Here is a 12,865-nt window from a genome sequence, read left to right on the forward strand (position 1 = left end):
ATTTCCTCCAGAGGTGGTATACTACAAAAGACAGAGCCGTGGAGCGCTTCAGAAATCCAGGAGAAAAGGAAGACTCACATTTGGACATTTGTAGGATTGATGTAATGGTTCACCAAGTCCTTTGCTTTGACTAAACTGATTCTGCACATTTTATTTGTTCTTGGTTTCCAACTGGGACCCTAGGCATAGACAGAACACATTGAATGAATGAATAAGATGTAGTAACATTCTTCTAACATGCACCTGGTTTAAATGCTTGAACACAATGTTAATTAAGCCTTGTTTTCAGAAATTAGTGCATGTCAAGCTATAATTGCCTTATAGGAGGTAGAAAATAAATGTCTAGCTTTTATTTGTCGTGTTCTAGTTGCTGTTATTTTCCTTGTTTTAATTATCCTGCAAATGATGGAGGAGACATTCTTGTGTTAATACTGGACCGTACTTGCAGCCAAAAAGAAAACAGAAACAATCATATTTGAAAGAAATAGAAGTAAGGAGGGAAGAAGGCAGCTAACATGTGTTGGTCATCTGATATATACCTAGATCTGTACAGAGTTATTTCCATTGTATGAGTCAGCTGTTGCCAAAATAATGCTGTGTAACAAGTTATCCTGATCTTCAGTGGTGTAAAACAGCAATTATTCCCATTTCTCTGTAGGTAGAGGTGGGTAGCTCTTCTCCTGGCTGCAGTTGTGTAGGTCTGGGTCTTCTCCAAATGATTTTCATTCTTCTTAGATCAGCAGGCATTTCAGGACTTATTCTTGTCATGGTGATGAATGGCAGACACACAAGAGAGACAGCAGAAACAGCAGGATGTGATAGCTTGTTGACTTGACTTGGGCAAAGCAAATCACATGACCAAAGGTTTAGAGTCAGAGAAAGAGCCAAACAATCTGCCACACTCATATGGACAGAACTACGTCCGTCATATGGATGAGGACATTGAGGTTGAAGGAGAGTAAAGTGACTTGCCCAACATCAAAAAGCTAGAAAGTGATGAAAACTGGACTAATTCTAAATCCATCTAACTTAGTGTTCCTCAGCCAGGAGACACTTTCACCCCCAGGAAATATTGGCCAATATCTGGGGACATTTTTTTTGCCACATTGTTGGAGAGGGCTGGGGTGGGGTTGCTGCAGGTGTCTAGTAAGTAGAGGCCAGGCATGCTGCTAGACACCCTACAGTGTGCAGGTCAGTCCCGCATGATGCAGAATTATCCAAAATGTCGATAGTGTTGAGGTGAGGAAGATGTGTCCTCTTTCTGTTCTGTCTAAACAGCTCCCCCAAACAGACAGAAGTGGTGAGTTTGTCCCAAGTACAGAGTGTGACCCAGGGGAGTATCATACATAAGAGTATGATAATCTCATTTTGGGCCATTACGTATTTATTCGATCACCTTTTATATTCATTCAATATGCATTTGGGGCACCTGCAATGCACAAAGCTTTGTCTTGTCTTACTTTTCCATTGAGACGATGATGTCTCCAAGGGCTAGTCTCTGACTATTTTTATGTGCCTCTTAGTGCTCACCACATGCCTGCAACTGAATCTTATCCTTGATGGTTTAATTAGCCCAGTGCTAGGCACGTGGAAAGCTCTTGCTCTGTGTCACCCATCATAACTATAATCACACTGGAGAAGGCCAGGTTTCCCTAGCTCCTTCCGACACTCACGGCGCCCAGCATCACTCCATGTAACCCACTTCCTTTACACAGCATTTAATTATCTTTCATATATACAACACTCCTTACTGAATAAAATATTCAGACAACTCATTTGACGGGGGAAGCAAACAGTAATATGTAGCATTTCATTTGTTTTTTCATTAAATCGGGCATGACCATTGTTGGCGCCTGGAGTTTACGACCGCAGGTCTGACACTCCGACATCACTCATCTATTCATAGTGGGTTTGAGCTCCATGCAAGTGCCTCATTTTCTCTCTATTTACATTAGTCAAATAAATTCATCTTTTATTTCATTGAGCTGAATGCTTCCATCTGTGGGGCGGCTTATGAGACCCACCAATTTTATTTTGTTATTTATTTTATTACTGATTTTGTTTTTTTGTTTTGCTGCTGCTGCTGCTGCCACTGCTGCCTTCTCATTAAAATGTCTTTTAGCTTTTAGACATGAAGGCAGAAAAGGATTAATTAAAATCTCCCTGGTTCTCAGATACTGCAAAATGAAGAAATGTCAGATGCACATTATCAACCAGGTACAAACAAAAAATATGGAGCTACATCAGGACTCGAATTGCACAAATTCCCTCAGAAACAAAGTGAAAAACTCGGACAATTGAATTAAACCAGTCCCACAGGCTGCTCACCTGGTCTCCACCTGGGATTCAGAGGTCACTGGGAGGTTGTTTATAGGGCCTGGTCTGCCAGCTGAGTCTAAATTCTCCAACAGTTATGTTCTGACTTTAGCATGCTGTTTAGTGGGAAAAACCTTGCTGGAAAATGATCATTATTATAGATAGCCTGCAGCAATTTGTTTATGTTTGTTTAACAAGCATTCTAGTGTGTAAAAGATCTAATTCATTGGGTACGTGCTAACTACCAAACACCTTGACCATAACTAGTTTATAGGCAGAATTCCTTTTTAATCTTTTAATAACACTGAGAAGTAAGGCATTAATGAGTGTTTTTTGTTGGTGTATAGTTACACGCAGAAAATGCACAGATTTTAAGTGTAAAGTGCTGTGTGCTTTGACAAATTGATACACCTGTGTAACTCACATCATTATCAAAATTTTGAGTATTCTTATCACCCTGGAAAACTCCATGATGTTACCTTCACAGTGAAATTCTGCCAACTGCCTCCAGCCCTGAAACCACTGTTGTCATTTCTTTTGCCGTTGATTACCTTTGGTTGATGGATAGTTTCACATAAATGGACTCATACTGTATGTGCTCTTTTATATCTTGATTCTTTCAATCAGTATAATAATCTAGAGACTCGTGATCTTGTGTGTCAGTAGTTAATATTTTCTTTGCTAAGTCATAAGCCATTGTATGAATATAGTATAATTTATCTGTTCTTCTGTGGATGGACATTTTCAAAACTGGTTCTTTATAATTTGTGGCTATTATGAATAAAAAAGACAAGTCATTTTGTGAGCTTCTGTTGGGTAAATACCTGCAAGTGGAGTGGCTCACTTATTGGGTGGTGCTGTAGATGGAATGCTGTATCTTCCAAAAACTCACATGCAGTCAAACCTCAGAGATATTGCAGGTTCGGTTCCAGACCACTGCAATAAAGTGATTATCACAATAAAGTGAGTTGCACAAATGTGTTGGCTTTCCAGTATATATAAAAGCTATGTTTACACTATGCTGTGGTATTTTAAATGTGTGATAGCACTATGTCTAAAAACACAATATATATACCTAAATTTAAGAAACTGTATTTCTAAAAAAAATGCTAGCAATTATCTGAGACTTCTTCAGTGAGTCATAATATATTTACTGATGGAGGATCTTGCCTTGTTGTTGATGGCTGCTGACTAATCACTGTGGTGGTCACTGAAGTTTGGGGTTGCTGTAGCAATTTCTTAAGACAACAGTGAAGTTTCCCACATCAATGGACTCTTTCTCTCACAAAAGGTGTCTCGGTAGCATGCAATTTACTGTGATAGTATTTTACTCACAGTAGAACTTCTTTCAAAATTGGAGTCGACGTCCTCAAACCCTGTCACTGCACTATTGATTAAGTTTGTATAAAATTCTAAATTCTTTGTTGTCATTTCAACAATGTTCACAACATTTTCACCATGAGTAGATTCCATCTCAAGAAATCACTTGCTTTGCTCATTCTTGAGAAGCAACTTCTCATCTGTTCAAGTTTTATCATGAGATTACAGTAATTCAGTCACTTCTAATTCAAGTTCTCATGCTCTTTCCATCACGTCTACAGTCGCTTCCCTCAATGAAATCTTGAACCCCTCAACCTCAGCCATTAAGATTAAAATCAACTTTTTCCAAATGCCTGTTTATTTTGATATTTTGAACTCTTCCCAGAATCATGATTGTTCTTAATGGTATCTAAAATGGTGAATGCATTCCAGAAGATTTTCAATTTACTTTGCTCTGATTCCATCAGGGGAATCACTATCTATGGGAGCTATAGCTTTATAAAGTGTATTTCTTGAATAATAAGATTTGAAAGTTAAAATTATTCCTTGGTCCATGGGCTGCAGAACAGATGTTGTGTTAGCAGGCGTGGAAACAACATTCAGGCTAGGTGTGGTGGCTCATTTACCTGCTTGTACATCTCCATCAGAGCTCTTGGTGACCAGATGCCTTGTCAATGGCAGTAATAGTTTGTTTGGTTTTTTTCTAAGCAGTAGGCCTCAACTGTGGGCTTAAAATATTCAATATACCATGCTGTAAACATATGTGCTGTCATTTGTTGTTCCATTTGATTATTGATTCCAATGCCATCAGGTCCTGAAAAGATTCTTCTTGGTTCACTGGAATCACATTAAGACACCCGTTAGCAAGTAAAACTAGCAGTTTTTTTTTTATTAATTCATTCAGATGAAAATATTTATTGAATATCTGCAGTGTACCATACACATCTCCAGGTTCCAGGAAGTGAAATACATTCAATAAGACATAGTGATAATTATCAAGGATTAGGTTTAGCATAATTCTTAAGGGCCTTAGAGTTTTTAGAATAAGAAATAAGCACTGGCTGTAAATTAATGTCACCAGCTGCAGTAGACTCTAATAAGAATTAGCCTGTTCTTTGAAGTTTTGAAACCAGGCATGGTCTTCTCTCTAGCAATGACAGACTTAGATGGCATCTTCTTCCAATATAAGGCTGCTTCATCTACAATGAAAATCTGTTGTTTAGCGCAATCACCTTCATCAATGATTTTAACTACATCTGGGTAACTCGCTGCAGCTTCTACACCAGCAATTGCTGCTTTACCTTGCGTTTTTATGTTTTCGAGATGGCTTCTTTCTTTAACCTCATATACCAACCTATGCTAGTTTCCAGCTTTTCTTCCGCAGTATTCTCATGTATCTCAGCCTTCATGGAACTGAAGAAAGTTAGGGCCTTGCTCTGGATTAGACTTTGGCTTAAGGAAATGTTGTGGCTGGTTTGATTTTTTTTTTTTTTTTACAGACCACTAATAAGTTAATTTGCTTTCTTATCATTCATTCATGTGTTCACTGGAATAGCACTTTTAATTTCCTTCAAGAACTTTTTATTTACACTCATAATTTGGCTAACTGATGCAAGAGACCTAACTTTCAGCCTACCTTCACTTTTGACATGCTTTCCTCACTAAGTTTAATCATTTCTAACTTTTGACTTTAAGTAGGAGGTAAATGAATCTGCTTTTCACTTAAACACTTACAAGGTATCGTAGGGTTATTAATTGGCCTGAATTCAGTATTTTTGTATCTCAGGAAGTAGGGAGGTGCAAGGAAAGAGAGAGAGGAATGGGAGAATTGTGAGCCAGTGGAACACTCAGAACACACACCATATTTATTGATTAATTTCATTGTCTTATATGAATGTGGTTTCTGGCACCCCCTAAAACAATTACAATCATAATATCCAAGATGATTAATCACAGATCATGGTAACAGATATAATAATAATAATAATAATAATAATAATAATAAAACTTGAAATAGTCTGAGAATTACTAAAATGTGACACAAAGACACAAAGTGAGCACATGCTGTTGGAAAAATGGCTCATATGGACTTGCTCAATGCAGGGTTGCCACACTCTTTCAATTTGTGAAAAAACACAATATCTGTGAAACACAGTACAGTGAAGTGCAATAAATGAGGTATGCTTACACTGATGCCCTGTTTCCCAATGTCATGGCACTTAGAGGTAGGGCTTTTGGGACATAATCAGGTCATAAGGGTGGAACCTTCATGGATGGATTAGTGCCTTTACAAGAAGAGACAGGAAGAAAGATGGTTATTGCAAACCAGGAAGTAGGTGGTCATGAGCAGGTTGGCACCTTGATCTTGGACTTGCCAACCTCCAGAATTGTGAGAAATAAATGTTGGTTGTTTAAGCCACTCTATCTATGGTAATTTGTTAAAGCAGCCCGAGCTAACCATGAACTGACCAAGAAAGGTGGCAAATGATTAATTTATTAATTGCCAAGCAGCTTTCCAAAGTCATGCACCATTTTACCCTCTTACCAGCAATGTATGAGCATTCTGTTTGCTCCATATCTTCACCAATATTTGGTGTTGTACACTTTTACTATTCTCATGGGCATGTAAGTGGTGCCTCATGGTTTTATTTGGATTTCTGTGCTGGTTAGTGATATTGAATAATTTTTCATGACCTGTTGGCTCTTTGTGTATATTTTTTTTGGAAAATGTATGTTCAAGTATTTGCCCACTTTTATTATTGGATTTGAGAATTTTTTTTCTATTGTTGATGCAGATACAGATATTGCAGATATATTATGTACTGTCAGGAATGTTCTCCCAGCCTGTGTCTTGGCTGTTCATTTCCTTAACATCTTTTGGTGAACAGAAGTTTTTAATGTTGCTTACATTAATTTTGAAATTCATATATATTTAATAATTATCCATTGCTTAACCTTTTAGAATTTATAGGCAATACATTTGTATATAATGTCATTTAAAAACTATCATCTGATTCTTGACAAGACTTTCAACTATTTTATTGATATTTTCAAATAATCTGCTTTGGACTCTATTAATTATACCCTTATATTTTGGCCCCTATATGAGACATCTCTGCCTTTAAATTTGTTTTATTCTAATTTGTTTAATTTTATTGTATTTTTAGCATTTTAAGTTGAAATCTCAATTCATTATTTTCCACTTTTCAATTTCTAATAAATGCAGTTATGACTAGAATTTTTTTCTTTATATTTCCTTGGCCATATCTCTAAGGAATTATTATGTAGTTTTTTTCATTTTATTTATTTATAAAACATATTTTTTTCTGTTTTAATATCTTCTCCTACTCAAAACATATGTAGAGTAATAGTTTTTCAATTCAATGTCAAAAATTTGTTTGTTTTTCCTGTTTTTATTTATAAAAATGCTATAGTCAGATATTTTTCCTCCTATTTTCCATTTTTATGAATAGATTAATATTTTATTTGACACATTATCCATATTCAATTCTGTTGTCTTTGTCACTGGAGTTTGAAAAGGTCTGTATTTTCTGTTTGGAACTGCATGTTAGTGGTGTATTCAATGTTTCTGTACTTATGTTTATTTTTTGTTTACTTGATGTGATTTTTGATCTGGGAGAAATGTGTTAAAATCTTCTATTATAATGTGTATTTAGTAGGGTTTTTTTTGTTTGTTTGTTTGTTTTCCTCTTCAACAGGTTTTGTTTTATGTAGTTGGGAGTTTTGTTACTGGATGTGTGAATATTCTTCTTGATGGAGTGTAATATTTAGTAATATTTAAATCCCTTTTTGTCCTATTTAATATTTTTGAGTTGGATTCTATGTTGTTTGATATATATTTTTCTTCACCTCTTTTATTTAAGCACTTGCAGATTTCTCTTTTTCCATCTGTCTGTTTTTAGGCTTTCCCTGTCATTTTGTTTTAGGGACATGTCTTATAAGCATAATATAGATGAGTTTTTCTTACATTTTTCTTTGTTTAAATCCCAATCAGAAAACCTCTATCTTTTTATAGGGGGATTTGACCCATTTACATTTATTGCAATTATTGGTTCTGTTATACTCACCAATTCTCTTAATTTCCATTCATTGTTTTATTTTTTTAAAAATGTGTTTGTTATATTGGCATAGTATTCTTCACTTATTTGCTTTTCTCTAGGGTATTGGAAGATATGTATCTAATTTTAAGCAATTTTTGATGCATAACATAAAGAAATTAAGAACAGTTTGGTAGACTAAATCAGATCATGGCATGTGATCTTAACAGACTAAGTTAGATCATGGCAGTTGAACTAAATCAGAACCGAATTTTAAGGACAAAAAACATGGTGGCCATTGGAATCACAATAAGACACTTGTTAGAAAGAAAGACTGAAGGTTTTCATTAATTCATTCATATGAAAGTATTGAATATCTGCAATGTACCACATGCATCTCCAGTTTCCAGGAAGTGAAAGACATTCATTAAGACATAGTGGTAATTATCAAGGAACTTTCTGGCATAAGAGAGACAGAAATAAATACAATAGGTTATGCTGAGTGAATCTTAGAGTTAGGTATGGACTATAGGAACTTATTGCTCAGATAGGGAGGAGGATGGAGTGGGGCTAGCCATGTAGGGCACAGAGAGATGGTGGTGGGGGTAGCAGTACTTGCTCTGAACTCTGAGTAGCTGTGCATTAAGGAAACTGAACAGTTTTGTGTGGCTGGCTCATGTTGAAGATGAAAACTTACAGGCATTAAAGCTGAAGAAGTAATAGGTGGGTGACAGTGGACCTGAAATATATCCTTCAGCAGTAAGAAAATGGTGTGGCCAAACCATGGGGTCAGATGTGAGGATGGAGCAAACATCATTGAACCAAGAAGAATCTTTCCAGGGTCTGATGGCAATGGAATCAATATTTGGCCTTTTATTTGGTGGGAGAAAATACGAACTTAGAGCTTCTGTGTAAAGTTTGAGCAACTCATTGTTAGGAAAGGTGACCAAAAGGAACTCATGTTTTCCAGAACCTTCTGTATTACAGGCATTATCTATGCAATATCTCACTGAATTCCCACAACAGTATTGCCTTTTGGGTGGTCCTATCACCACTTCCTATAGATTAAGAAGCTGAGATTTAGAGAAATGAAACCATTAATTCCACGGCACATGACTAGGAAATAATTATCATAGTTCAAACTCAGAATTTTCTGGCCAATAAAATGTGTGTCTTTGTGAAAGGAAGGCTGAGCACTTTCAAAATGTGTGCTACTCACTGCCCACCATATCTAAGTAACCTAGACAGTAACAGCCCTGTAGGTTTTCCAACAGTCAGTGTTTCCAAAGCAGGTCCCTTGGAGGAAGATTAAGGGGCAGGGTGAATTCTGGGAGAAACTTGGCTCTTCATGTGACCACAAAACCAAATGGATAAGGATGTGTCAGACTACGTGTGCAGTCCCGTTTACAGCCACTTGCAAATAATGGGACCGGGCAGTCTGCCGGCCACAGGATAATACACCTCAACCGCAGGACCCTCTCTCTGGGAGAGCCCAGCTCCTGCACTGAGTAGCCGGAATTGGAGGTGCTCATTTTTCATTCTCCCATTTCTAAGTGGCTCATTTTAATATCCTCAAAAAGCCATGTAGCTCCTGGGGACTTGAGGGTGTTTCTCAGCCTCACTTCCTTACTCCTAGCTCTCCTTGAGGCAAGAATTGCATCTCACTTACTACCCAAAGATTGCACGGATCTTAGCAGGCATCCAATAAACAAGTTCAAGTAAATGAGTGAAAACTAAAGAAAATGGAGATCCTAAGAAATTAGCACATCATTTTCACTGCATGGTCGTGTGCCTGTGTGGGGAGCGTGACTCCAATTTCCTTCCTTCTGCCTCCCCTCTCTCACATATGCATGCTACAGGCCCTCAAAATGCAGTGTGTGGAGTCCTATGGGGTCTGACTCCTTCCACTTTAACTTCCTCTAGTATGGGGAGAACCAGTTTGAAGTCAGATAAGCAAGAAATGGGAGTGAATGGCAATTTTTTAGTAGTTTGTGCTTTAAACTATCGTTTGCCCTGGATAAGACGAGGAGGAGATGTGGTGATTGTTGTCCATTAAATGACGTGTTTCTCTACAAGGAAACTTTCCCTATGAAGACAAAGTTTTGCAAGACCTGTTCTGAGGAATGAGTGCTGGCTGAAGGACAGAGTGAGCACATGAGTGAAGGCGTGAACCAGTGCAAGGTGATGAACAGCTGATCCAGGGAAGGAACCCTGAAAGCATGGATGCATGAGCAAATAAGAGTGTTTAAATGCATGGCTGAACCCAGGCACAGATGCCTGAATGACTGAAAGAGTCGCCGCAGACAGACTTTCCTGTTGGGCTGCACACGCTAGGACAGCCTGAGTGACCGCTGGCCGCCAGGCCTAGCCATGTTTTGCTGCTGTGGCTGCTCATGTAGCAGGTTGCTCAGCAGCTCATGGAGTTGCAAATGTGATTTCCCAAAATAGTCTCAGCTAACACAGTGTACGAGACACTGGGGCGTTGGAGCCCACTCCAGAGAAGGCGAGGTGTACTTCAGAGGCTCATTATAATCAGCAGATGGATCTCGGCACACGCTGTTGTCTCCTCTTACAGCTCCTGACTTTCAACAGGCCCTTGGCTTCCTCCTCCCCCGAGTCTCCGCCTCAGCAGGAGGCTTAGCTCAAGGAGACTGCATGCGATTCTGCATGGCATGCTGATATCTGCCGTCCCCAGCAACTCCTCCCACGGCCAGCGGATTTCTAGGTTCTGTTGGGGATCTCCATCACCTTTAACACAGAGTCCAAGTGCTTCAGCTGACTTTTCAAAGGGCTTTCTCCCCTGGCCCCACCTCACGTCTTCAGCACCCTGTCTCTCACGCCAGCTACCATCTCCTCCAGCTCTGACCTGGATCCTCAGTCAGGCTGCTGCCGCCCATCTCTTCAAATGCCCTGTCTTACCTCATTTAAAACCCTACTCACCTTTCCAGCTCTAGCTCCCAACATGTGCTTTGCACTTTCTGCCTCCTACCCAGTTATTACCACGCCCCACCTTCCAGGCTAGGCTTAGAGCTTCTTAAAGGCTTATTATATTTGTATTCTAGTTCACTGATTGCTGTTGAATATGTACCTTACAAGCCACAATTACCAACCATTTTATTACAATTATCATCTGTTTTTGCAGTGGAACACCCGGTTCTGAACGGATAGGCATGGTCTCCAAGCTTCTGCCTCAGCTAAACCCTGTTTTGCAGCTTCACCCTGCCATTAGCTATGTGGTCACAGAGCAGTGGCTTCATCTGGGTTTAATTTCCACGCCAGCCACTACATGTTTGGTAAACTTGGTGAATTTCTGAATCCTCGGCACCTTGGTTTTCTCTTCTGTAAAGTGGGAATGATAATCATTGCCATATAGTGCTGTTGCAGAAATTTATTATAAAGCAAGTAAAGAACCTGCTCAATGCTTGTCCTGTACTGATGTTAGAATACTGCTATTGTCATGTAAGAGTCAAACTAGTTCAAACATTTAAATCAGCTGACTCATTCCTAAATGCCAGGGCCTGTGCTGGCTTTGTATTCATTGTCTTATGCACAAAGCAGACACTGCTGTTTCCAGTCTCCTAATTGTATCAACGTGGAAACTGAGTCTTAGGGCTCTCAGGAACTTGTCCAGGGTCACTCAGCTTCAGCGGGCACTAGCCCATCACTTTGGAGAGGAGGCTGAACTTCAAATAAGAGGTTTTGCCTAATGTTATTCCCACATGGAGACCAGTTTCCCATGGATGCGAAGATATTTGTCAGAGACCATGAGGTGCTCTCTTGTGCACTGCAGGGGTTGACTTTCATTCCCAGAATTCCAGCTCACTCCCTGGTTTGCTTACGTGAGTTTGAGATCCCTAGTAAAAGCATGCATTTCAGGCAAACATTAGCTTCAGTAATGCCTCGTCACGCTGGGAGGCACTTCCTTGTCCCGTGAAGGCTACTTGTTTTTTTTTTTTTTTTTTTTTTTTTTCAGAATTGTTCACCATTTGTTGAAAGGTGACATTCTTTTCTGAAACTTTACATTGAAGGTCCTTAGAACAACAAGCTTTTCACAGGAAGGAACTGGAAAAGTGACATTCACACATTCATTGATTCATTTGTTCAGGCCACAAAAATGCATTGAGACCTTAGACACTGGGAGGATGCAAAAATAACTGGAAAAAGGACCTTTCTTTAGTGAGTTCAGAGGCCTGTAAGAGGGAGCAAAATATAATGTAACAGATTTAACTGAATTCGGTCCTGCACACTTTCCCAAACATGTCAAAATGAGCGTCTATTCTTAGATTAGGTAATAGTGTTCTAATCTTAAAATACCTTGCAGGAAAAAATGTATGCTGTTCATTCATTCATTCATTCATTCAGTTTTTAATTTACTTACTTGGCATCTACTTTGGACCAAGCCTTGTGTTGAGTGCTTGAAGACCACCATGAACCTGCCCTCAAGGCACTATGGCCTACAAGGGGGTGGTGATAAGGGAGCCAGCAAGCAGTTGGAGCAGTGCTGTGTGACAAGGGCTTCGCCAGTGGGAAGAATGGAGAGGTGTGGGCATACACAAGACGCCCATGGCTGGAGGGTCTACAAGGCTTCCTGCAGGAAGAAAACCTTACAGGAAGTGAGTACAGAAAGACAGCGTGACTGGGCGAGGAGATGGAACGAGTGCCGGAGGAGCCGGGGCACGACTTCGTGCAGCAGCAGTTGAGAGCAGCTCGGGAACTCCGCAGGAGAAAGCTGCAGTCCTGCCCACCTCCGCTTCCCGTGAAGATGTGATGTGCTCACTGCACTTAAGCGATACAGCCCCTTCCTGAAAGCCACACATGACGACATTTCAAAAAGAAAGCATTTTGCATAGAGAATATTCGAGGTCAATGGTCTCTAATATCTAGGATGTTTTTAGCTAGCATGTCCCTGAACGTGCACAGTGGCTTCTTGGCCTACTCCCAGGAGGTGGCTGGGGATGGTGGAACACCTGCCACCATGGCTGCAGAAGCCTCACTGGAATGTTCTGGAAATAGCACCTTCTTTATTGGATAAAGTTTTCTGATGGTACCTTAGGCTGTGTGGTGAAATGAGCTGCTGGCCCACTCCAGAGAAGGCGAGGTGTACTTCAAAGGCTCATTATAATCAGCCGATGGATCTCAGCATGGGCTGTTGCTTCCTCTTACAGCTCCTG

The sequence above is a fragment of the Cebus imitator genome, unplaced genomic scaffold (genome assembly GCF_001604975.1).
Source record: "Cebus imitator isolate Cc_AM_T3 unplaced genomic scaffold, Cebus_imitator-1.0 Scaffold52, whole genome shotgun sequence".
NCBI classification, from domain to species: Eukaryota; Metazoa; Chordata; class Mammalia; order Primates; family Cebidae; genus Cebus; species Cebus imitator.